Source organism: Equus przewalskii, chromosome 5 (genome assembly GCF_037783145.1).
Source record: "Equus przewalskii isolate Varuska chromosome 5, EquPr2, whole genome shotgun sequence".
Taxonomy (NCBI): domain Eukaryota; kingdom Metazoa; phylum Chordata; class Mammalia; order Perissodactyla; family Equidae; genus Equus; species Equus przewalskii.
The window spans coordinates 1,430,644-1,457,152 of NC_091835.1; the positions used below are offsets into that span (position 1 = coordinate 1,430,644).

Consider the following 26,509-nt stretch of genomic DNA (forward strand, 5'->3'; position numbering starts at 1 on the left):
CACACTCCAATCCCTGAAACCAGTGAATACGTTACCTTATATGGCAAAAGAAACTGCAGATGTGATTAAGCTAAGGATCTTGAGCTAGGATTACCCTGATTTATCCAGGAAGCCTAATATAAGTTTCAAGGTCTTTATAAGAGGGAAATAGGAAGGTCAGAGTCAGAAAAGACAAAGTGGCAACAGGAACAGAGTCAGAGAAGAACATGAAAATTGGAAGCAGAGGTCAAAGATTGAGAGAGACATTCGAAGATGACACACTTCTGGCTTTAAAAATTCAGCATGGAACCACAAACCAGGGAAAGAAGCTTGCCTCTAGGACCTGGAAAAGGCAAGGAAAGGAGATTTTCCTAGACCATCCAGAAGGAACCAGCCCTTTGGACACCTTGACTTTAGCTCACTGAGACAGATTTTAGACTTCTGACCTCAAGAACTGTAAGATGCTGAATTTGCGTTGCTTTAAGCCACTAAGTTGTGGGAATCATTACAGAAATAGAAAACGTATTCATTGGCTTAACTTGGGACTTCCAAGGCTGCTATGGCCATCACCATTACAGCTAGTGCAAAGAGATGAAAGAGAGCACTGAGATAGGGACAATGGGACAGGAACCCTGCTCTGTTAAAGGGCTTTGTTGGAAATGCCTCATATCACTTCAATTCATGCAGAATGAAGAGAATTTGGTCCATGGCAACTTGGAAGCTGGAAATTGAAAATGTCTTGGAGCCATGTGAGCAAATAATTCTACTGTGGAGGAGGAGGGGAAAGAGTTAGGAGTTTGCTGTAATGGGGGTGATGGTGCCTAGTGTTTGATCTATCTTGCAGTCTAAGTAAAGCACATGAAGTATATAGGAAGTAATGCAGTACAACAATCATTTAACAACAACAGCTAATGTTGATTGCAGGTTTCCTATGCACTAGTCATTCTTGGTGAGTTACATGTGTTCAGTCACTTAATGTTTCCATTATGAGGCAGGCACTATTGTTATTCCACTTTACAGAGGAAGAAAGAGGATTACAGAGGGAAGCAACTTGCCCATTGAAATATGGCTAGTAAATGGCCCAGGCCGGCTGACTCTGGAACTTGGGTCCTTATTCTCTCTCTATGCTGTCTTTTGATTATATCTTCATATATTAGAGGGGGACATTCTCAATACTGAAAATAGGCCAGTGGGCAATGGTTAGTTACCTCTTTGGTTGTATGAAGAAATAATTTGCAAAAGCACACATTCCCCTTATACAAATCTGCCAAGAATTCTTCAGTCTGTGAATTTTACTTACTCTTCTAAGATGAATAAGATTTTAATTTTATTATTTGTACTTGGTACTATTAATCAACACTGAATTCATTGTATGACTTTTTCTTTTATTTTGCACAATAATTTTTAATTCTACATAAATTTTGGAACTTTGAGATACTATTTACTATATTTCTATAATTGTCATATTCATTTATGTATTCATTCAAAAATATTTACTAGGTACTTACTATGCACCATTATTGACACTACTTTGGTAAGCAACATAGATTTTGTTTCTGCTTTTACAGAACTTAAAATCTAGTGTGAAGGGGCCAGCCCAGTGGCACAGTGGTTAAGTTTGCACATTCCACTTTGGCGGCCTGGAGTTCACTGGTTTGGATCCTGGGCACGGACCTACACACCGCTTGTCAAGCCATGCTGTGGCAGGCATCCCACATACAAAGTAGAGGAAGAGGGGCACAGATGTTAGCTCAGGGCCAGTCTTCCTCAGCAAAAAGAGGAGGATTGGCTGCAGATGTAAGTTCAGGGCTAATAGTCCTCAAAAAAAAAAATAAATCTAGTGTAAAGGTGATTTATGCAAATATTAACTATTAAGTGTGATAAAGACTAAAATAAGGGAAATGTAGGATGCTCTTGGAGCACGTAGCAATAAATCTGTCCTTAACTAGAAGTCTTTAGACACGTATTCTGACATTTTAACTAGGAATTTTGTAAATAACTTGCAATCTCTTAAAGCATCCATTTTTCACTCTCTACTTATAGTATTTTTTAAAATAAAATAAATATGGTCATATTAATATAATCCAATTTCTTACAGGTTAACAAGAAACTCTCATGATGTTAAGTTTTCTGCAGTTGTGATCCCATTTCTCTACCTACCCTTTGCAATGCAATTCTGAATAAATTTTCAATTTATAAAGAAATCAAAGTTCCCAAATTAAATTATTTATATACATATAATATATAAATATATGTAAACATAAAATACAGATCATATAGAATATACAATTTATTGTATGGATATATCTTATGTAAATATATTTCATATAAATATCTGACATACATATGTTCATATATAGAGATGTTTCTGTCAGAATACAAGGGACACTTTTCTGTGAATCCTAAAACAATATTTGGAAAGCAAGGGTATCTTGGATTGTACACACATACAAAGGAGGGCTTATAAAACAACGTGTTAGGAATCGAGGTGACGTTGTCACCAGGGTTTTGAATGGTGAATGTTCACTTCACCTTTTCCTGTGTGCAGATATTTTAGTAAACGTTAAAAATCCTGTTTGGGCTTTACTCCTCTTGGCCTCTTTTCCCTTCAACACATTCTAAGCAGGCTTTTGCCAGCACCACGCCACTGAAACTACTTTTCTTCATGGTCGTCTGTGACCTCCAGGTTGATTCAGTTGTCAATTTTCAGTCTTTGTCTTGACTCGGCTGCAGCATTTGACATAGATGAGTACCCTCTTCTCCTTGAAACACTCTCTAGGATGTGACTTACAGACCACCACACTCCCCTAGATTTTCCGCCTATCTCATTGCCACTCTCTGAGTTTCATTTGCTGCTTCCTCCTCTCTCTTACCTCTAAACATTGAAGTTCTCAGAGCTCAGACCTCAGATCCTTTCTTTGCCTATTTATAGTCACTCTTCAGTGACTGAATTCACCTTAAAGGCTTTAGATATGATCTATACTCTGATATCTCCCAAGCATATATTTTTATTATGTTGTCTCTTTCCTCAGATCTGTTAGCATTTGCTTAATATATTTAGGTGCTGTGATGTTGGGTGCACATATATTTACAATTTTTATATTATCTTGATGAATTGACCCCTTTATCATTATATAATGACCTTCTTTGTCTCTTGTTACGGTTTTTGACTTAGAGTCTATTTTGTCTGATAAAAGCATAGCTATTCCTGATCTCTTTTGCTTTCCATTTGCATGGAATATCTTTTTCCATCCCTTTGTTTCGAGCCTATATGAGACTTTAAAGCTGAAGTGAGTCTCTGGTAGGCAGCATATAGTTCTGTCCTTTTTTTTTTCATCCATTCAGCCACTCTATGCCTTTTGATTGAAGAATTTAATCCATCTGTATCTAAAGTAATTAGTGATGGATAAGGACTTACTCATGCCATTTTATTGTTTTCTGGCTGTTTGGTAGTTTTCTTATTCCTTTCTTCCTCTTTTTCTCTCTTTCTTTGTGAATTGATGACTCTTCATAGTGGTACGCTTTGATTCCCTTCTCTTTGTCTTCTGTGTATTTGCTAATAGATGCTCCACTGAGAGATTTTTTCTTGAAAGTAGCAACAACTGTTAAGGTTACTAAAAATGATTTGGTTTCTTAGACCAGGAAGTGCTAGTACAAGGAAGCAATCCCTTGTAGACATAGCACTAACTTTGAAATGGATGGGAAAGCACCAGTGCAAAGACGTAAACCAGCCTGTTATTGTCAGCCTCCACTAATTTGAAGGGAAATGAAGCCACATAGTCCATGTGCAGGAGCAGTGGGAAAAAAGCTGTAGAGTCTGTGTGTGTGTGTTGGAGTTGAAACTCAACATTTTGGAAAACAGGTTGATAAGTTATGGACAATAAGAAGAAATCTGGAGTTCAACAGAACCATGTTGACCATCTGAGGTGTTTATACACCAGTCAATAAGGAATAAGAAATAGTAAGAAAAGCTTGGAAGCCTAATTTGTGACCATAAAAACAAGTGAAGAGTCTTACTTGCCAAAGTCAAGTGCTTAAGTAACGCCACAGTCCTTTGTTATTCAGGGGTAGGGGCTGAAGTACTTTCATGCCTTGGGATTGCACAACAAGTCATGAGGGCAGTATGATTACTGATAAGCAAGGCAGGAGTTCTTTCACATTCAGTGCATCTTGCTGATAACATCCTTACTCTTTAAGTCCTGTGGCCTCACATAATCCAGCAGCTCTTCTTCCATTGTGCCACAGTCTGGCATGGGCATCTTTGCAGAAGCCCAGAGCCCTGGGGCCGGAGTCTAGCTTACCTAGATTCTGTATGTACCCATCGCCTTCTTTGGCCTCCAGACTTCCTCAGGGCTGTCCCTGATGGGCTACAAGATAGCTATATTCCTCTCCATCTAAATCTGTTCCTTCCTCAGACTTGGGAATCTTTCTCATTTCCCTCACATTATCTCTTCCTTTCCTCCTTCTTTCTACCTTCTACTCTCCTCAGCTACCCCTGACACACCAAGCAAGTATAGTCTCTTCAACGAGCTATTGCACACAAACTTCTCCAAAAGGGGCCTATCTGTCTTACTGGAGAAAGAAAGAGGAATAGATTACATCAGACACATAAGACGAATCAATATCTCCATAAATTATTCTTTTATGACTGTGTAATCAAAACTGTACGGGAAAGCATACTGTCTGTGTTTTCTTAAATCATTCCTTGCAATTCTTCTTCATTTCCTCTGAACCAAAAACTGCTGAAATTTTAAAACTCTACTGGTAAGTTACCAATTAAATCAGGAAATTATTTTCTAGTTATTTTCATCAAGGATGGAGTTTATACACACCTGTTCACTGATTCTCAGTATGTAGCATTGTGATAATTTGTTTTTAGTGTTTCCAAAACATATTCAGAGACAGAAATATCCTTTAGGCAGAATAAAAAGGCCCTATACCTTTAAAATTTCCTTCCCTGACTGAAATATTACTGACTATATTAGAGGTACCAAGGTAAATCGTCCTACCTTAAATGATGAATATCTAAATTATTTTTTTACATTATTTTGTTGTAAATGAACCTTTAATGAAAGAAGATAGAGATGTTTCAGTAGAGAATTAGCAACAGAAGACTTCAAAGGCTTCCCTTGGGAGGATAACCAGTGATTATTTTGATTATTTTTTTTTTTATTTTGCAATACATGCTCTCCCTTATTCTCCAGCTTTCTTTCTCTGAACATCAGCATTTTGTCTGGCTGCATTTTATAATATATTAGGATTCTTCCATTTGACATGTGGCTAATAGTAAGTGTTCCCTCGGTGGCTTGTATATTAAAGCTGAGCCTCACGGAAAAGCTGCTTTATCATACAATGTGAAAGATTTTGCCAAGTTGGAAAAACCAATTAGAGTGATAATAAAATATATAGACAAAAGTCATAAAGATGTATTTCTAGAAAGAGGGAGGATAAGTCTAGATTAAGGAGAGGGAGTAATATTACCAAAGTTGCGCCTAAACAGGACGGTTTATGGCACTAGAAATACATTTTTCTCAGGGCAGGCTTTGACCCGCCTAAGACAGTTTATCAGAATGTGACTGGATCCAAGACTTCATAAGGCAACGGGTGGCCACACAGAAAGAAGGTCAATATTTAAATGGATAATTAGGAATTATATCTGTTTTTTAACCTATAGGTATACTGTCATATATCTCCTTCAATCTAATAGAAGAGGGAATTCTAAGTATATAAGTATCTTGAAACTACATAACCAGAGGGGCTGAGGGAAAGTATAACACACTATTGAATCATTCCCCATGGTGCACATATGTGTATATGGAGCTGGGAGTGTCCTGGAGGATTATGCTTACTTAATTTCTGCTTCTCCCTCCCACCTCCTACTCCACTAATCTCAACACAGAAACACACACACACACACACATGACCTTAATATAGGTTATCTCATTTAAGTGTTTTTGTTTTCTTTTGTTTTTGCAAACAGGAAGTGCATATTAAATACCTGTTTATTAGATCACCCTGATACCTAATTCTATGCATTATTCATGCAAAATTCTGTAACAGTAAAATAACATTATTTCCATTTTATAGACTTACATAGAGAGGTTAAGTTTCTTGTTCGGGGTCAATAATTTCTCATGTAGACTACTGCAGTTGTCTCTAACTCTTCTCTTTACTTCATGTTAGAGATAGATTAAGACCCAATCTTCTAACCTTTTTTTTTGTTTGTTTAAAGATTGGCACCTGAGCTAACATTTGTTGCCAATCTTTTTTCCTTTTCTTCTTCTTCCTCTTCTTCCCAAAGCCCCCCAGTACATAGTTGTATATACCAGTTTTGAGTGCTTCTGGCTGTGCCATATGGGACCCCGCCTCAGCATGGCCTGATGAGCAGTGCCATGTCGGCACCCAGGATCTGAACAGGCAAAAACCTGGGCCACCCTGGGCACACAAACTTAACCACTTGGCCACAGTCCGGCCCTGGAACGTTCCAACTTTCAAGACTCATTCTCATCACATCATGTCAGCTAGCACATGATATCAACACGACTTATTACTGATAATGTTGACCTTGATTAAGGTCATATTTGACAGGATTCTCCACTGCAAAGTTATAATTTTTCCATTTCAATACTCTATGAGTTAGAAGGGAATCACTATGTCTGGCTCACACTCAAGGAGAGGAGAATTAAACTTCACGATCGGGAGGGAAGATATCAAACAGTTTGTGGTCATACGTTAAAATCGCCACGGTAATTAATGTATTTGGGGGAAGCTACTTTGAATCTATGCCAATTGCCTTAAAGTTTTCCAGTTAATTTTAGCATTCATCAGTTGATTTTGCCTGCATAAATTATTTCTGTGGCATTCTAATGGTGATTTTCTACTTCCTTCATTCCTTCTACAGTTGTTAATGGTAGATCTTCTGTAAGGAAAACTTATCCCTTTTCCTTCCATTTATTTATTGAATCATTTACTTATGCCAATATGGACTTATGGATATTTATTATATTCTTTCAGTTATAATCCAATGATACAGTTATTTATTAAAGTGTTCAAATTATTCTAGCATTAGCCGTTGGGAACTATTGAAGTTGACTTCTTTGACCTTTTGACATACCCCCATGTTTTCTCCCATTTTTAAACACTTCCTTGCTTTCTGGCACAACCAGATGCTCCAGGCTAGTCTCATATTATTCCTTGCTCCAGCACTAGAATCAGCTATTTTTACAAGGAGCTGTGATTGCTTTTACTGAAGAATGGTACTCACAAATCAAGATTAGGGGATGTTTTGTGATTTTTAATAGACTGAGTTTTTTCTTTTTTGTTGTGAAAATATTTGATTTTTGTGTAGTCAAATGTATTCACTTAGTTTCTGCTTTTGGCTTAATGCTTATGTAGGGGAGGAAGACATTTCCTCTACCCACTGTGGGTTCTTTTGGTGGGAGAATGAATTAAATTCACATGAGACAGAATAACAGGAGAAAATTAAACAAAGCTTTATAACACATATACATGGGAGAGGCTCAGGCAAGCTGAGCAACTGCCAAAATGGCTGAAGCCCCCACCTTAAATATCATCTTCAGCTAAAGACAAAGGAGGATGCTGGGGGTGGAGGGAAGTTAATCATGGGAGATTACCACACAAGTACAGTAAACAAATGCAGATTTAAGTCCTTGCCTTTGGTGTTGATTAAGAGTTTCTAGAGTTAAGTTCATCCCCCCTTCTTCCTGGTACAGAGAGGGAGACACTTTTACAGTTGGAGATTTCCTTTACAATGTAAATGTCTCTTAACAAAGGATAAGTAAACTCTGCTTCTCAGAGTTCCTTTCCTGTCTGCAGTTTATTAAAAGTAACCAGCCCCAAATAATCCTCATGCCAAAGAGACATATGTTGGGGTGGCCAATGCCAGTCCCCCACACTTAGAAAGACCTTCCTTAACTCACTATATGTAAATAGTCACCAATATGTCTTTAAGTAATAATATCAACAATCTTTCAGAACTCTGAGGTTAATTGACAAGAAGTCCTCTCTTTCACTGCTAGGAAAAATAGCCAGTCATGGTGTCTTTGACTTACCAGCCAGTTAGCACAACTGTGTTAGTCAGGCATGCCCGCAAACCTTGTATTTCATTACTGATCTCTGCAAAGACAGCTTTAGGTGTGCTGGTGGTAGATATGTATTGTTTGCAAATATTCCTTGTATATGTAAGATTTTTGAAACTTGGCGTGGGCTACCAAAGAGTCCGCTCAGAGCCCATTTTTAATAGTAATGAATAAGATCAGATCTCTTGAGCCAAAGTGAAAAGTCATAGTAGCAAACTGCCTCTCCCTAGTACTGATGAATTTCTTCTCACCTTCTGCTTTCTGCTACACAGTTGTTTATGAGGAAGTCATGGAATTACATTGAGGAGTTAGTGGATGTGGTATGAAAGGACTTGGCACTTACAAAATATTTGCTTGGAGTCAAGAGTGGTCCAGGGCAATGGAGTGTACGTGGTTGGGGGCACAGGGGTGAGTTACATATTATGGGAGAAGAGGTGACTCCATCGGCCAGTAAAGTTCCCTAAGATTTTTCTAGTCAAATGGTCTCTATTTATGATTTACCTAGTTAAGCACATATTTAAAATAAATAATACAAGTACTACAGCTCCTAGACCACCAATCCCCTCAGCATTATGATACTAAGAATTATCAAGATAATTACACCTTTTAAAACATTACCTAAAAAGTGCAGGAAAAGGTAGAGAAACTAAGGTCTTCATTGCTGACTTCTGGCACTATCTTCCCAGATAAATTGTAAGCCAGAAGAACTGTTAACATTTAAGAGATTCTGTGTACTGTTACCAGTTAACTTCCTTTAAAAAATTTATATGTGTGTGTGTGTATATATACATATGCACATACACACATACACATAAATTCATGTATATACTGATATATGCACTCATACACATAAAGATACTTATGTGCCTATATATTTATGTTATATAGTAGCTCACTGTTCTTATTTTTCTATTACTTCTTCATTTGACTCAACAATATGTGGTTTTAGAGACATTTCCCTGTTAATATTTGTAGTTTGGATTGTTTTTAAATGCCATAGTTAATTTAACTATTTCTCTAGTTTTTGACTTTAGGTTTCCTCTAAATTTTTGCTTTCAATACGAAGATATTATGAGCATATTTGGAGCATGCCTCTTTCCTACAATCCAATATTGCAATTGCGTAGTCAAAGAAATGTATATTTCAAACTTAATAGATGTAGTGATATTAACCTCCATGGAGGTTTAAAAGTTCTCCCTCCTTGCTTTGCCAAAACTAAAAATTGTCAAACCTTTAAGCTGTGGCGAAGCTGATAAGAAAAAATTATACCTCATAGTTTTAGTTTTCATTTGCAGATTTCTTCTGTGATAAAGCATGTTTCCTATGTTTAAAAGCCACTGTATTTTCTTTTTTGGAATTGCCTGTCTATAGCCTTTTCTTATTTTTTCTATTGGACGGTTTCTATTTGTAAGAATTTCTGACATGTTAAGAATATTAATCTTCTGTTGCACATATTGCAATCTCTTTAGTCACTAATTAATCCTCTTTACCATACTTTTAGACATGTTGGAGTTTTCCTTGTGTAGTTTAATGTGTTATTTTTTTCGTTTATGCCTTTGCGTTTCATGGTTATTTTGTTTCCATGATCTATTTATCTTTTATTGTGCCGATACCACAATGTTTTAAATATTTAAGATTTATAGGATATTTTAATACCTAGTAGGGTAATTACATTCTCTTTGTTCTTTTTCAAAATATTCCTGACTACTCTTGCATTTTTAAATCTATTTCTGTTTTAATCGTTAATATCAATTTCTACCTTGTCTGTTCTTTTCCTAGGCCTTTCTGTTAAAAACTTAATTCATTTACTTTCAACTGTCCTCCTATTTTAATGAGTGCATTTAAGACAGTGCATTTCCCTTGTTTTGACTGTATCTCATAGGTTTCGATATGCAGAGTTGCATTGCAATTCCCACTTGATTATTGTCTGGAAACAGTGAGAACTACAAAGTGACTCCACCTACAGTAAGTAACTGCTCTGTTGGTTGACTCTGCTTTTTCCTTCTAGTCGTGGACCCTGCCTCCTCTGACAGGAGTAACATTGAGGTTCTTGATCTTACCTCCTGTGACAGAGGTTTCCTGTGCATTTCTTGGGTGCTGCTTTCCTCTGTTTCTGTTCTTTTTGGAGAATTACTCCAGTTTATGACCCAATAATAGTTCTTTCTGTTTGGTTGGTTGTTTTTTAAGTGTATCGTGTGTGTGTGTGTGTATTTGGTGGTAGGAGCATTTGGTGCGTGTACTCAGTCTGTCATCTTGAAATTAGAGTCCCTATTTCCTAAATGTCAGAAATAAGGTAGACATGGGACTCCGGGGACACCAAATATGAGCTAGGAATAGCGCTCTCCTTCACTGTGAACTGCTGTCTTTTTGTATGTTTCCTAAAGTAAAGCACATTTGGATTAAGGTTTGCCTTTTTGCCAACTGACCCTTTGGATGAACTTGGGTACATCCTGCCTCTGCTACTCCAAGCCAAGGGACTGGTTCCTTTGAGGTCATTTATACTAATTCTCCCAGTTGGCTTTTCCTTTCCTAGTGGTGAATCATCCAGCCATTTCCCAATTTTGTCTCACCTGAATTCTATCTTGCTGTAAATCTTTGAAATCCTAGTTTCCAGAGCTGATAGAGATGCCCCTATTTAAATATATCTTTGGGAATTTAATGATGGAAAGGATTTAAATACATCAAGTGAGAGGAATCTAAAACTGGGAATCCCAACAGCATCTTAGTAAAACAAACTCGACCTGATTAATCTCTTTGACTTCTAAAGTCATTAGTGAAACCAAAAGGCATTTAAGCAAAACAACAAAGTCAAAAGTATACTATTGAAGAACAACTGCTCAGGAGAGCTAACATAATTTCCTTTGTAAAAAAAATTTAAAGTAAAAGATGGGGGCCGTTTTTTAAAAATAGGTAAGTTCCGTGTGCCACACTGATGAGACTGTAGATACAATCTCTCAAGCTTTAGATCTAACATGCAGTGAGTTTGTATGTATGATGTATGTATGTATATACGTATTTTGGCATGAAAATACTCTGTAAATTCATTTAAACAATGAGATAACCAGAGAAAAACTTTCCTCATTTTGTGATCTTTCAGGAGGTATTTTAAATAGTTTTGTTATTGTCAGTTCAACCTGTGACATCTCATTCTGTGAATGTTGCAATGCCTCAGAGCCACTCTGAGTCCCGGAATTTTTATTAATACAGGCCTCTGATATCAATTAGACTGGCAGGAAATCACCTTGGTCAGCTGTGTATACCCTAACTAATAGATAGTTTTATAAGTACATAAAACATGGATAAGGACCAAGCAACCTTCAAAGTATACTCTTATTTGTTCTTAATTCCTCATCTAAGTTTGGATAAGCACAGATGGGGCCATTCTAAAACAGTCTGTGATCTTGATACTCAAAATGTGATCTCAGAACAGAAGAATAAGCATTGCCTGGAATCTTCTTAGAAATGTGGATTCTCAAACCCCTCCCCAGATCTATTGAATGAAAATTGGCCTGTTAGTATGATCCCCACATGATGTGTTTGCATATTTAAAAAACACTGCTGGGTAATTTAATCAGACTCTCTCCTGCTGTTAAAAAATGCAAGGATACAATGAGCAATAACAAACCTGACATGTTTTCTTTCTCAATTTCTTTCAAATGTATACTTCCAGTAATCCTGAAAATGTGTACTATCCTTTCAACCTGACCATTAACTATAACGATAATAATCTTGTTCCTGGATTCTTTATGTTTGTTGGCGATGAAGGCAGACCTATTCTTTCATTACTCTAGATTAAGTCTTTGTTATCTCTAACACACGCTAATAACATAAGCTTCCTATCTAGTCTCCTTGCTTTCAGCATTAGCCTTTTCAGATTACTTTTCACACAGCTATGAGACAGACTTATCTACAATGAAAACCCAATTCTATCAGGCTTCTGCTATTATCCTGTCATATCTCTCTATAACTTTCAGGATGAAATGACAAATTCTTGGTGTACCATTTAAGGAATTTCATCCCCTTCCTAGCTTGTAAATTACAGCCACCAAGAATGGAGCAAACGCTCCTGATGCTCTCCATAGCCTCTCGGCCCACCTGGCACTCTGAAATCTCTCTCCTTCAATCTTCTGGGGCTCTCTTCTTCTCTGCCCAAGGATTTTCTCTTCAAGGCCAGAGTTTGGGGTGAAGTGTAACTTTTGGAAGTGGTAGGAGTTAAAACCCCTGGGCAACCTTCAAACAATTGGGGTCAAAGTAAGTAGATAAATATCTCAGCCTCACTGTCCTCTCATGGGGCAATCCTCTGATCTATCTTCTCACGGTCTCTCCAGGGTTCTCCAGTGGAACTGTGTTCCAGTTGCTCAAATAATAACTGGCTCAATAACATGCTTTATTTTGGCTTTTCTCTCTTTTCACTTTCCCCACTCCTCACATGTGCTTCGTGGAATCACCTCACAAAACTACTTGACCCCAAGTGCTTCACTAACGGTCTGCTTTCTGGGGGGAACTGAAGTAAAAGCAGTTAGTACTGGATGTGACCCTTGAAAGCAGGTTCTTCTCTTTGGATTCTGAAGTTGGATCACCTGTAAATGAAATGGAAATGGATCGCTTTGCTGGTGGTAAGTGGGATGGTGATGAGCCTTGGTGCTGGGGTACTGGGACTAGGTAGAGATGGAATGGCAAGCACTGGCTTATGCAAGAATGCTAGCACTTGGAACATATGAAGTCAAATGTGATTAAAAGGATAGTGGAGTTGGTTGGCATTTGTTAAGTGCTCAGGAATTCTTAAAGAAGGAGAATGTAAGGCTTAGATTAGCAAACTGTGTTTTCAGAGCATGCTGTGAAATCCAGAAGGCCTCTATGCCAGCATTTAAGGAGACTCCTATCTTTTGAAGCTAGAGAAGCTACTTGCCTGTTATAACCTCAGTAGCTAGGGTAAGATTTCAATATAGCACAAGTGGCTGACATATAGTCCTTGTGGCACTAGATTCCAGACCTGAGCCAATTGTCAGACGCTGGGCCCATCAATCAAAGGGAGACTAGGACCTCTTCAGAAAGAATTCCTGCAAAACCTCTATAAGAATTGACAGTAAATATTACCCCAATCCCTTTCCAAAGAAACCTGCACCCATTTACCAAAGCAATACCTGGATATTTTGAGTCATTGTGTACAGTGTCTGAGCTGACATTAATACTAGGGTCCTAAATACTTCCATGGTCCTGTTATTAGAGTGGATGCAAATAGAGGCCAAGTAATAAGCAGAATAGAGTTCAAATCCATGTCTCTGATCCATGAATGCATAATCAGAATGAATATTTGTATCAGCTACTAGAACCCTCTAAATGAGTTTCTTACCTGTGGAATAAGAGTTGTTACGATAGAAGAACCATGTGGAAGCTCTTGAAACTACTTCTCTGGGCCAAAATAGCAAATGAGAGGCAATACTACGTTCACATTAGAATTGTAGAGATTAGTGCTATTTTCAAAGATTCAAAAGAATCAGAAGTAGTGATGATTATTTAATAAATCCATTTGTGCCTCTGCATATACCACACTTACCAGTAGTGCTTTGGACTACTTAATGAGTGACATGGAAGCCTGGTAATTTTTGGTTAAATTTCAAGCAAGGGAGGCCTTTTCAGTACCTACAGAGTGTCGTACAAGCTGTTCTGGTGCTTGAGCCATCTGATCTGGCAGATCCAATGGTGCTATCGGTATCCGTGGAAGATATACTGTGGGGAGCCGCTGGTGAGTCCAAATAGAAGAGATATACACAGATTCCCTATGGTCTTAGTGCAAAACTATCTATTCTGAAGCAGATAATCACTTATTATTTGAAAAGTAGCTCCTCATAAGTTCTAGGAAAAGCAGTGACTGAGCACCAGACCTTGTGCAATCAATTGACATTATAACCAGGGCCATCTAACATGACCTTAGTATTGTGAGATATCCACCAATTTATAAGAAATAGCAGGTACAACAACAAAATTTATCATATGATGAAAATGGTATATTTGGAACCAAGCCTAAGCTGGTCCAGAAGATGCAAGCTACACAAATAGGTGGCTCGGGCTCCTGCATCACCTGTGTGTGTTGCCCTGATAACTCTCGCCCAGCTTACACCTATGGATTCAGGAGGAGTGCTATATGACCAGTTCATAGAAGAGAAAGTTAAGCCTGCTTCGTAGATGAGTCTGTGGATATATTGGCACTAGCTTAAAATGGAGAGTTCTTTCATTAGAATCCACTTAGGCATGGTTTTAGGTTGGTCATAGAAGCCTGGAAAGAGTAATACGGGAAGGGTGAAAGTAGTCTGGGGAAGACGTATGTGGATGAACCTATGAGATTGGGTTCAAATAGTGCATTTCTTTGTTTCTAATCTCAGAGAAAACATCCTCTACAGGTCATACAGGCAGTTTTTCCTGAGAATTATCCAGTTTTTTAATATTTTGCCTTTATATAGCCCTTCAAGTTTCCACTTTATGGTTTGACTCTAAGAAATCTGGTAGTTAGGATGGCTTTTCCAGTGAAAGTCAGTTAACCTCTCTGACTTTAACTTTTTCTTGGACAATAGACCCATGAACAGAGTATATGTGGTGCCAGGAATGGAAGCTATACATGGGTGCAACAGCACGGACTCCCTATTTGGGAGGTTGATCCAGTTACTGTTACTGCTGAATGTTCAACCTGTAGGAAGCAGAAATTAACACTGAGTTCTAAACAAGGTACCTTGAGGAGACTAACCAGCCACTCATGGCAAGTTGATTACACTGGACACCTTTATCCAAGAGAGGGAATCAATTCATTGTTACTGGGTCTGACACTATTCCAAGTATAAATTCGCTCTCTTTGTCTTTAGTGTCTCTGTCAGCACCACTTTCTAAGAGTTCATAGATTACCTGATTTACAACATAAGGTCTTACATAACATCACCTTAAACAAAGAGATGTGTTTTAAGCAAAGGAGGTACAACAGTGAGCACAGAATCAACTGGTTCTACCATATACTGCAACTTGTGGAAATTGTCAACATAATAGAATATGGAAATACTCTCTTAAAGTCTCACAGTACCATCTTGGGGACAACCTCCTACAGGTTTAGGGCACTGTCCTCTAGGATGCTTTATATACATTATCTAACAGTCATTACAATGTCCTATTTTCCCTTTAGCTAAAATACACAGGTCCAGGAACCAAGGGGTGGAAGTAGGAGTGGCTCTGCTCACCATCACTCCAAATGACCCACTTGAAAAATTTGAGTTCCCTTTCCCCACAACTTTAGATTCTGCTGGGCTATGGGTCCTGGTCCTTGAAACTGTGCATGGGGCAACATTTTCACCAAGGACATAGAAGGTAACATAAGGCTACATTTTATATTCTTGTGCTAAGTCATCAGTGGGCAAAAACATAGTTTCCATACTGGAATGATTAACTGACTCCAATAATCATGAAGATCTAGGATAGTTGCTACATAATGGGGTTACAGAGCAGTATGATTGGAGCTCAAGGGTCCACTAGGGTGCCTCTTAGTGCTTCCAACACTCAATGGTTAATTGCTCCAACCATTGCCTGATGAGGGCAAGTGACCAGGGACTTCAACTCTTTAGAGATCAAGTTCTCTTTGTCCTACTGGGCAAGTTAATGTAGATCAATGGATGTACTATAAAAGGTGAGAGGACTTTAGATTGGGTCCAGTTATGCTCACAAGATGAGCTGTAGCACTAGGAGATGTAATGAATTTCATCAACCATTTGCTTTAAGTTTTATTTTTTCAAGAGATTTTGACTGGCCACAATGCTGAGCAACTGTAATAGAGAGGATTCCAAGTGAGGCGTAAGAAAACTGAGAAATACAAGGAGTATTCTGAAGCAGATGCTATCCCACATCCCCTTGCCCCACCCACATTCACCCGCAGCTCTGGTACCAGCAAGCTCACGGCTTCCTATTTTAAGTACTTGACTCACATCTTCTCTCTTCAAAGGCTTTCTCAAATTCACTAGGAGCTTGCTTCTCTGCACTTAGGTAACCAAGAAGTGTGTGGATGTATACAGTGGGAAGAGTTAACCACCCTAGGGGTAACCCTCAGTGATGAGAGATAAAAGTCCTGGATAAATGACCCAGTTTCCCATCATTTACTTATATCTATTACACCTGGTTTCTTAGATAGTCCCTGCAAGATTTACCACTGGTACCCTAAAACAGCAAATTTCTTATTAACACAACTTTTCTTTTTAATTTCTCTCCCTTTCCTATCACATTTTCCCCATTGCTCATTTTGTTTCTCAAATTCTTCCCTCAGGGTCTGATTTTAGGGGAACCCAAATTAAGGCCGTGAAATTCTCACTATTCCTTAAACACATCAGCTTCATTGTCAAAATGCCCATGTGCCTGTTGGGAAGGAGCTAAGTGTGACTGTAGAGTAAACGTTTCTGGTGCTTTCTCTTGAGGAGACTTACAGGGCGATGGTTATCACTCTGCTGAATTTCCTATGGTAAAAAATTCTGCCCCTCAGTGTTTTAAGCATAGAATCCTGATCTGTGTACTAAGAAGTAGCGTACCTGTCAAATTTTGCTTCTCTGCTTCTTCGCCCTGCATTTCCAAGGAAAACCAAAACCTTCTCTCTTTCTTTATGCATACGAAGAATTTCAAGGAGAATATAGTCAGTTTTTCTTGAGAATCATCCAGTTTTTTATATTTTACCTTTATATAGCCCTTTAAGTTTTCATTTTATAGTTTGACTCTGAAAGGCAAATTTATTTCCTCTTTCTAAATTCCTACCAAGCACCACCACATTAGTCTCTCAGTTGTCAGTCCTCTGCCATGTTTCCTCAAGCCTCCAAGCTTTGATTCATGATGTTCCTAGTAGAAAGTTCTTCATCAACCTTCCACATCACTGCCTTAGACTCATACAGTGGAGGCAACTTTGGGGAACTTGCCCTGACCATCAGGAAGTGAAATCCCCTTTTTGCATCCTACATATACTTTTAATATAAAAAGAATCTTATTTAATTGCAGTTTTCTGTGTGATGCTCTTAAGGTCAGAAACTATGTCTTATTCATCTTTGTATCCACAAGACATAAGAGCACTCACTGTGTGTTTGTGGAGTGAGTGATTGCATGCATTGTAAGAAGAAACAGCAGTAAAGCATCTGCACAGGCCTGTGATGCTCCTAGCAGGACTTTGATGTTGAACTGTGGTTTAAGCCATTTTGAGGGGTGTCCACAATCCAAAAGTTAACATTCCCCAAATCAGAATAGCTTCTTAATCACAGTTTCATGTTGAATTTTTGAAGAAAGAAAAATATCAAAGAGTCTATTCACTTGGCATGTATTATGTAATTCTTTCCCAACTTTTCAATAGCACAATTGTGCAAGCCATCAGGGTAACTTCCAGTTGATTCTTTCACGTGAATAATTCTTTACTTTTGCATATGTAATAGCTAAGATGATGTGTTCAACACTTTCTGCAATAAGAGAAATAGTTCACTTAAAGATATCTAAAAGATACACAAGTAAGACAGATTTATGACATAAATGGAATTTTAGAGTTCCTTAGACAGTTTTCCTACTGGCATCCACACTGAAACATGGGCTTGTCTAAGGTGCTGTCCATTTGATCTTACCAAAACACACTTGAGAAGATGAATAAAGCACCAAAATATCTGATGGCAGTACCATATGACGTAGGGTAGCTATATAACATATAGTTTCCTTAGACTTTAAGCAGTAGTATATGCTTTTAGAAAATGATTAATGTTGAACAAAAAGACAAAAACAAAATGAAGTGTCAACATAATACTCTAAGATTTTTCTTAGGAGAGTATCCCAACATAGATACCCTTCATTATAAAATGAAAAAAAATGACATATTAGTTAATTTAACAACTTTTTAATGAATACCTATTGTGAATCATGTACTATCATATGTATCCAAGGTGTAAAAATTAGAGAATGCAGATATAGCAACAGGAGCAAGATAATATCACTGGTCGTAGATAGGCACTATTCAAAGCATGATTCTCTCTCTGACACACGTGTGCACACACATTTATTTCTCAACACCCCCGAGGGAAGAGAGCCCATTTGTCTGCCTATTGTAATTGCCATAGTGCAGGTACACTTATAAGTCAGATGGTTTTCTTGATTTGTTTGAAGGAAAATTTATCCTGACTGATGTGGATACACACACCCAAAAGGTGAGTAGCCCCTATTGGTTGTTACCTGCCTACTAATAATCTTCCATTTTCCCCTTCTAAGAAAACTCTAATTTTTAAAAAAAATTTGGGACAGCCATGTGGTGCAGGGGAGGCTGGGCCCCTCCTTAGTCCTAGGAATTAAAGCTTGATTAATATAAGTCAATTAAAGCATTCTCATTTTCCTTGCTAATGTTGGAACTAAGAATGCAAATGAGGCTCAAATATTTCAAATTAAGCAAAGATTTTTAGGAAACTTTGGAGAAAGACTTTGTTACTTTTAACAGGGGTCATGAAGATGGGGTATGCTCTCTGCATGGGAGTTCTTGTGTTTCTCTACTCACTGCCCTTTTATTCCAGACTGTCTTTTAAGGAATTTGTATAGTGAACAGCCTTCAAAGACGGAGATAGTTGTGGAGTGAAGGGCAGGTTTGCTTACTGTCTGGAACAATAAAGACAACGCTTCCTTCCAGCACCACAGTCAAGCAGGTTTGCTCAAAGCTTCTTATGAGAGATTAGGATTCCCTACTGTCAGGGTTCCTCTCCTGTAAAGCAACCCACAGAGGATGCAGGCATCACCAGGCCCTTGTCACATCACCCTGTGTGAATTGTAACTTTGGGAAATAGCTCAAAAAAGTGATGATACTGTTGCCATTGCTTTTGTTATGAGTAATAAACTGTCCATCTCTACCTCACTCAGAGGTCTCATGTCTTCTGGCAACATCCATGGAAATGCGGCAGACTAATTTGCTGGCCTGCAAGTAGTGTTAAATCTCAGACCCTGAATAGTTCTTGACATTCTCTTTCTCACTGTTGGCCATTGCACAATGTCCTGTGAAACTGTGAGAGCAGAGCTGTGGCAACCACCTTATGCTCATGAGGATACAAGTATGAGGACAAAGGTCAATAGTGTGTGGGCCAGAGCAAAAAATATGGAGAGGACCTAGGTTATTGAAGATATTGGTAATTATATGATAACAGCTTTTGGAATTATTCTACTTCTAGATTCATTTTAGTTGAAATGATACATTTCACCTATTTTTAAAATCATTTGGGTCAAATTTTCTGTTAACTGTGGCAAAAGCATTTAATCTAAATTTTCAAGGAAAGCAAAACAGTTTTGAAGGCCTATTTACTGCCAACAAATACAATAACATCCGACATTTATTTAGTACTTACTGTATGCAAGCTTAGTAATAAATATTTGGGGTACTTTAAAAATTTTAATCCTTAAGCAACATCCCTGCATGGTTGTTATTATTATTTTAAACACGAAGAATCTGAGCATCTGAAGTTTAAGTAATAAGCCTAAGATGATTCAGCTAATAAGTGACAGAACTAGGATTCCAATACAGGTCCAGCTGGCAACACAGCCTATGTTACCAACCCTGATAGAGTATCTCCCAAGTAGTTATGATGCCCAGCAATTGTGGAGCTTCCTTCGGTCCTGGCTCTGTGCTAAGCATTTAACAATGAATTCTCCTTACATAAATGGGGGATGAATTGGGACCAGTTATATAAGTCTCTGTGCAAATTAGTGTCAGGAAACATTCTGCTTGAAAATGAACTTTTTAATTTGTCCCCAAACAGTAATTTTAAATCAGAGGTCTGCTTGCTTTTTCAGATCAGAACTGGAAATTAGATGCTTACTAGCTATTGCTGAAAGTGAATTTTCACTACTTGTGCACTAATTTCATCAGCATATATTATTATTGTAATTGGAAAAGATGTTTTGTTGTACTGATAGATGTCCTAAGAGAGATAGCATACCTCCTGTCAGTCCTTTATTCAACAGTCCTTTATTGCTCAAAAATTGCTCCAGCTTCCACCTAAACCTTAAATCACAGATGGAAACTCCTCAAGACTGCTGGATTGTAAGCCTTATGCTGTCAGGGACCAGGTTCGACTAGTTCAAATCACTAGCACCAAGGCTAGTGTCTGCTCTCAACTACTCTCATAAATAGATAAATTAATAAATGAAATCCAAGGAATTAAAAATATATATATCCTCACTTTTTTTCATGATGCTCCCTGGAGACACTGCAACAGCATCACTGAGATTCTGGGTAAAAAAATCTACATCAAATGGAACATTTCTTAGTATATAACTTGCTTTTTGAATTGTAGTTGCTTGTATTTGGTTAATTAAAATCTTCCGTGGGTGATTTTCTATTATAGTTTATGAGTGTGACAGACTGATAACCTGTCTAGCTTCTTAGGATGGTTGAAAGGGGTAGAAATATTCAACGAAGATTTTGAAGTGCTGGAGAGTATGATTCGAAATTTAAAAGGATGGCTAAAATATCCTAAAGATATCCTTTCTGTGTCTGTAGTGCCTGGAGTGACATCAGAATATAACCTACTTCTCAACTGTAATATAATTTTTAATATAAAAGTTATTCGTTATCGCTCACCACCATGGCCCAGAAGTGAGACATAAGCCAAATACGTGACCCACTGTACTACAGCTCTGACACGCATTTCCCTGGTGCAGCTGTTTCCCAGGGAACATAGTCCTAATTATTTAATGCTTTCAAAGTCAATAAATTATTGGAGGGAAGCAAAAGGCCTGTTGGTGGTTGAAATTTCTCCGTGAAATGAAAGTTGTCCCATGAAGTGAGAAGTCGCAGCAAGGTATCATTTAATAATAGCAAGTAATATTTTTAAATTACTGTTTAGAAATGTATTGCCTGATATTAAAATGACTTTATATAAATGCTGTGTCCTCAATTTAAAAGGACACTGGTAAACCCTCCAGGACTGAACAGGCCTTTTCTCTCCCTAATTAAATTAAGTGCCGTGTACAGTGCCTCTCTGCAAAGATTAACAGAATGCATTCCTTGTCAGTGTTGCCTGTGGCAGCATTTTTTTTCCTGATTTAATTAAAAGCTGTTCTTTTATGAAGAACAAGCTTGCAGCATAATTCCTCTTACGTTTACATTTCTAAAGGCTGTTTGCAAGAAAGTGGAGAGTGAAAATAAAGAAAAGACAGAGAGGAGAGGGGACTAAGTTGTAGGTATACAAGAGGAAGTTAACAATATTTCCTGGTTTCCGGGAAAATTTCATTCCAAAAGTGAAAATGAGCAGAGATAAATCAGGTATCTGGGAAGACGAGAGCTTTCATTGTGGCGGCTTAGACCATCTTTCTATCTTGTGCCCAGTCAGCACCCTTGATAAAAATACTGGGCATTTGTCGAAGAGGTAATGACACCACAAGCTCTCATGTAGTCAAATACTTGTTGTGCTGTTGTTTCCTTCAAAGCGTGTGACTAGTATGGAGGCAGAAGCAGGTTTTCAGTCTGTTATCACATGCAACGCTAGGTCTGAGGGAGCAGTGCCATGCTGGGAAGAGACTAGGTGCTCTGAGACAGGCGCCAAGTCCATTCAGTCACATCCTGAAGAGGCGTGAGGGCCCTGAGAGCCAGCTGAGACTGTGCCCCCCAAGTATTGATGGTTTCAGGCTTAAACAACATACAACCCTCTGAACTCTTCATATTTTTGTTACGAGCTTAGAATACCCATTTGTATTACTAAATATCACCTTAGTATTAGAAGTCTATGTCTTCTGAGTTTAAGCAAAGTGGATGAATAGAAAATAGCAGAGAAGAAGAAATCTTTAGATAAAAGAAGTATCCAATACAAATTACAAAAGTAGGGAAGGAAGGGAGAGCTAGAAATACTCTGTTATGAGATGCTCTTGACACATAAAGCTGCATAGTGTTACTTGAAAGTGGATTTAGGTTTCTTAAAAAATATATATTGGAAATTCTAAAAATCGTTAAAATAACTTTTAAAAAGAAATATTATTTATAATCTTAGAGAGTAGAAAAATGAAATCACACAAAATGCTTAGTTAAGACTAGAAAAGGTAGGAAAGAGGGAAAAAAGGAATCAAAGAGCAAATGTAACAAATATAAAGTATCTACAAACATGGTATATACTAATCCAACTATATCAATAGTCACTTTAAATATGATGGTCTGAATACACCAGTTAAAAGATAAAGAATATCAGAGTGGATTATGGAAAAAGATCCAACTATACATTGTCTAAAAGAAATCATATTAAAAGTAAAGGTGTGGAGAAAGATATAGCATGTTCACACTATTCAAAAGAAAGCTGGAGTAGCTAGTTAGTTTCAGACAAAGTTGTCTTCAAAATAAGAAAAATTATCAAAGATGAAGAGAGGCATTACATAATGATAAAGGGCTCAAACTCTTTGGTTTTTTATTTTTATTTTTTTGAGGAAGATTAGCCCTGAGCTAACTGCTGCCAATCCTCCTCTTTATGCTGAGGAGGGCTGGCCCTGAGCTAACATCAGTGCTCATCTTCCGCTACTTTATATGTGGGATGCCTACCACAACATGGCACGCCAAGCGGTGCCACGTCCGCACCTGGGATCTGGGCTGGCAAACCCCAGGCCACTGAAGCGGAACGTGTGAACTTAACTACTGCACTACTGGGCCAGAGCCAAAGGGCTCAAATTTTTAAGAAGACATAACAAACAACCTTAAATGGATATGCACCTAAATGGAACATCAACATAGGTCAGATGAAAACTGACAAAACTGAAAATAGAAATATAAAACTCCACTATTATACTTGGCAACTTCAACATCTCTCCTTTAGTAACTTACAGATCAAGCAGGTAAACGTTCAGTAAGGATATAGTTGACCTCAAGAGTACTATCAATCAGCTTAATCTAGTTGAGGTTTATTAAAATACTCCAACCAGCAACATTAACATGCATTATTTTCTCAAACTCATATGTAACATTTACCAAGATGGATCTTATTCTGGGCCATAAAATACATCTTAACAAATTTAAAAGAATAGAAATAAACAAACGATGTTCTCAGACCACAATGGAAATGAACTAGAAGTTAAGAGAAACATACCTAGAATATCCCCAGATATCTGGAAATTAAACAATATGCTTATGAATAATACATGGGTCAAAGAAGAAGTCTCAAGAGAATTTAAAAATATTTTGATAAGCAATGAAAAGGTTCTTACCATCATATGTCATTAGGGAATTACTGATAAAACATCAATGAAATACTACCATACACCTATTAAAATGGCCAAAATCCAAAACACTGACAACAGTAAATGCTTACAAGGATGTGAAGCAACAGGAGCTCTTATTCATTGCTAGTGGGAATGCAAAATGGTGCAGCCATTGGAAGACAGTCTGGAAGATTTTTATAAAACTAAACATATTCTTACCATAAGATCCAGCAATCGCACTCCTTTGTATTTACCCAAAGGAGTTGAAAACTTATGTCCACACAAAAAACTTCACGAGAATGTTTATAGCAGCTTTGTTCATGATTGCCAAAACTTGGAAGCAACCAGGATGTCCTTCAGTAGGAGAGTGGATAAATAAACTGTGATACATCCAGACAATGGAATATTATTCAGCACGAAAAAGAAATGAGTTATCAAGCTGTGAAAAGACATGGAGGAAACTTAAATGCATATTACCAACTGAAGGAAACAAATCTGAAAAGACTACATTCTGTATGATTCCAACTATATGACTTTCTGGAAAAGGCAAAACTATGGAGACAGAAAAAGGATCAGTGGTTGCCGGAGGTTGGGGGAAGGCAGAGATGAATAGAGAGAGTACAGAGGATTTTTAGGTCAGTGAAACTATTCTATATGATACTGTATTGGCACACACGTGTCAGTATACATTTATTAAAATCCATGGACTATACAACACCAAGAGTAAATCCTGATGTAAACTATGGACTTTGGGTGATAATGATGTATCAATTTAGGTTCATCAATTGTAACAAACATACCGCCCTGTTGCAGCATGTCGATAGTGGGGAGGCTATGCATGTGTGGGGTATATGGGAACTCTCTGTACCTTCCTCTCAATTTTGCTGTGAACCTAAAACTTCTCTAAAAAGTAAAGTCTACTAAAAAATATTTATATAATCCACCATATCAACAAAATAGAGAAGAAAAAAATGACATATCAATTGATGCAGGAAAACCAATGACAAACCTAACACCCAATCATGATAAAACCTCCCAGCAAAGTCAGAACTATTGATAATCTCCTCAACTTAATAAAGTAAATCTACAAAATTCCTACAGCTAATATCATGCTAACTCATAAGGAACTGAACACCTTCTCCCCAAGACTGGGAACAAGGCAAGGATGTCCTCTCTTACCACTCTATTCAGCATTATACTGGAAGTCTCAGGTGCTTCATTAAAAACAAAGGGAAACACAATGCATACAGATTAGAAATAAAACTCTATTTATAGATGACATGGTTGTCTATATAGAAAATTGAAAGAATAAATTAAAAAATAAATTAAAAGAATAAGTAAAATAAATAAATAAAACATTAAATAAATAATAAATATTAAATAAAACAAATAAGAATAAATTTAAAAAATACAAAACTCCTGGAAATAATAAGCAAGTATATCAAGGTTGCAGAATACAAAATTAATACACACAGTCCATTGTTTTACTATTTAACAGCAATAAACAATTGGATTTGATAACTTAAAATGATATATATTTATATACCCATTTACAATAGCACCAAAAATGAAATACTTAGGTATAAATCTAATAAAGTGTATTCCACATGTATATGCAGAAAACTATGAAATTTTGATGAAATAAATCAAAGGAGATCTGAACAAATGGAGAGATATTCTGTGTTCATGGATTGGAACACTCAGTATTATTAAGAAGTCAGTTCTTCCCAATTTGATCTGTAGAATCAATGCAATCCCAGTCGAAATCCCAGCAAGTTACTTTGTGGATATCAATGAACTAATTTTAAAGTTTATGTAAAAAGGCAAAAGACTCAGAAAAGCCAATACAATACTGAAGAATGAAGCAAAGTTGGAGGACTCACACTATTCAATTTCAAAACTTACTATAAAGCTACAGTAAACACGACAACATAGTATTGGTAAAAATATAGATGCATAGATCAATGGGCTAGGATAGAGAGCCCATAAATTCACACAAATGCAGTCTACTGATATTTCACAAGAGAGCCAAGGCAATTCAATGAAGAAATAAGAGGCTTTTCAACAAATATTATTTGAACAATTGTATGTCCATATGTAAAAAGATGAATCTAGACACAGAACTTATACTTTTCACAAAAACAAACTAAAAAGTGGGTCATAGACCACAATGCAATATGTAAAACTATAAAATTTTGAGAAGAAAATCTATGTGATGTAAGGGTTATTGATGAGTTTTTAGATGCAACATCTAAATCACGATCCATGAAAGAAAAGAATTGGTTAGTTGGCCATCATTAAAATAAAAAACTTCTGGCCTGCAAAGGACATTGTTAAAAGAAAGAAAAGACAAGCCACAGACTAGAAGAAAATATTTGCAAAATGTATATCTGAGAAGGGATTTATATGCAAAACATTAAGAAAGAACTCTTAAAACTCAACAATCAGAAAATAAACAATCTAACCAAACAACGGGTAAAATACCTGAATAATCACCTCACCAAAGAGAATATACAGATGGCAAAGAAACAAAAGAAGATACTCCACATCATTTGTCATTATGGAATTTCAAATTAAAACAACAATGAAATACCACTCCACATCTGCTAGAATGGTTAAAATCTAAAAACCCGACAATATCAATTACTGGTGAGCATGTGGAGCAACAGGAACTTTCATTCATTGTTGGTGGGCACGCAAAATGACATATCCACTTTGGAAGACAGTTTGGAAATTTCTTATAATGCTAAGCATAGTCTTACCTTAGGATCCAACAATTGCACTCATAGTGACCCAATTAATTTGAACAATTATATCTATTGAAACATCTGCACACAAATATTTGCAGCACTTTTATTTACAGTCATCAAAAACCAGAAGCAACTAAGATATTCTTCAAGAGGTGAATGGATAAACAAACTGTGGTAAATCCATGAAATGGAATATTATTCAGTGATAAAAAGAAATAAAGTATCAAGGCACAGAAAACATGGATGAAACTTAAACGCACGTTGCTAAGTGAAAGAAACCAGTTCAAAAAAATCTACATGGTCTGCTATTCTCGTGTTGGTATTGGTTAACAATTCTGATAACCACTGTTTGCACATGCTGTAATTATGCAGTCAAGGTAATGGATGACAGATGGTGGGAGTCCAGCTTTTCACTCTTGGTTACAGATATGCTAAAGGGAGAGGCTAGATTGATTTACATGGTAATGGATTAGAGTTGAA

General features: G+C 37.2%; 1 long non-coding RNA gene across 2 annotated transcripts in view; it reads left to right on the forward strand.

The window, feature by feature from the left end:
• Positions 1 to 26,509, forward strand: part of LOC139083668 (uncharacterized) — a 52,559-nt gene that overhangs the window by 15,841 nt on the left and 10,209 nt on the right. For both annotated transcript variants that reach the window (XR_011540576.1, XR_011540577.1), the window contains exon 2: positions 9,961 to 10,043. This is a non-coding gene — a long non-coding RNA (uncharacterized lncRNA). The remainder of the gene's footprint in view (positions 1 to 9,960; positions 10,044 to 26,509) is intronic.